Here is a 1,809-nt window from a genome sequence, read left to right as displayed (position 1 = left end):
TTGATGTTTTCTTTACCCATTCATTTATTCCCCCACTCACTTAACAAACATATATTGAGCACCTATTACATGCCTTGTTGTCAGAAGGACCCAAGTTTCCTACACTCTTACTCTACCTACAGTTCCAGCAGCTTTTTTTATCTTTAGGAATTAACCACCCCATATGAAGAATTTTATAGTTTGTAGGACTGCCTTTAAGAAAAAGAGTATCAAAAAATTGAAAAACAAAATTGGGTAACAACATGAAAATTGACCCAGAAATCACAACAAAGCATGGGGTTTTGAAAGCTGACACACCACTAATACTAGAGAATCCATAAAAATAACATAATATTTCTGTTAGTTAACTACTTGATGCATATCTACAAATTTTCTTGCATTTTAGAAATTTCCAGAGACAAAATAGTTTCAATGTTTCCTCTAGCATCATTGACCCAAATTTGGTTTTATTATTGATAATTTAGAAAAGATTCTTTAAGTATTAAAATTTTTAATTATTCACTTAATATAGATTTTTATGAAAATAAATATTAAGTTTCTTTCATACATGATGTGTATGATTTAGAAAACTTGTCCACAGACCAGCTTCTGTTTCTATAGGTTTTCAACCCTGTTTATTTTCCATAGAGTTCCAATATGGTCACCATGGGACACATTCATACAAGGATGTAACCTGTGGGACTGCATTTTCATGTTATGGTGCTAGGCGAAATGGCACAGAGTCAGAGAAACGTTAAGAAAGCAGAAAAAATTCTAAATTGTGATCACAGCCAGTGCCTGGTGAATAGCAGAAAAATAATGGAGGGATTACTCTTCCAGTATTTGCAAACTATCATTGAATTGAGGAAGCTGCTCATGTTATTATAAACGATTGAAGGCCCAATGTATGGCTTCATTGATTCACTCTCTTCCTGCTCATTAACATAAAGGGAAACATTTGCCCACATGCTTGTCAGAACTATACTTGTTTAATTGCAATAACAGATTGGCTACAGTATACATATAAGAACCTGAAACAAAAATTAGCAAGAGCAATGTGTGGCTATAAGGAATTTGGCTATAAGGAATTTACAATATAGAACAGTGTTTGTTTTAGCAATATTTGTAAACTGTGCTTACAGAATCTTTTTATCAATAAATATTTACCAAGGACCCCACCCAAATAAAAGAAATGGCACAATGAGTGGTAGAGAATTTCTGGAAGCACTTCCTACCACTGACATGTAGCAATAACACAATTATATCCCTAGATGACAAAAACATCACAAATATATTCTATTAAATCCCAGCTAAAGGTATTCCCTCCTCAACTTCCTTTCAATCTGATCCCCAGAACACCAACAGCCACTCAGGCACCATTCTACAAGAGGGGAAGTGTCACAGAAAAGTCAAAATGGAAAGAGACGGTCTTCTGAACTTTTTACAAAACCAAGACCACATGAACACATTGCCAAGTCCCAGGACCTTGGGAGGGGTTGTGGAAATGATGGGCCCTAAAACTTCAGGCTCATTGCTTTGCGGTAAATATGCCACAACATGTTGTATAACTTTGAGAAAGCCATTTCATTCTTCTCTTCCAACCAGTCACTTGGAAAAAGTTAAATACTACAAATTTACTCATTCATTAATTTAACAAATATGTGTTGAATGTGTGCCAAGCCTTGTGCTAGGTACTAGCTTCTGGGCACTAGGTACTAGGGATAAACCTATGAACAACATTGTCTTATTTTTTTTTTTTTTTGAGACAGAGCCTCAAGCTGTCCCCCTGGTTAGAGTGCCATGGCATCACAGCTCACAGCAACCTTCAAT

This window comes from Otolemur garnettii, unplaced genomic scaffold (genome assembly GCF_000181295.1).
Source record: "Otolemur garnettii isolate 467f Iridium unplaced genomic scaffold, OtoGar3 scaffold00117, whole genome shotgun sequence".
NCBI classification, from domain to species: Eukaryota; Metazoa; Chordata; class Mammalia; order Primates; family Galagidae; genus Otolemur; species Otolemur garnettii.
This window is presented reverse-complemented; position numbering follows the sequence as displayed.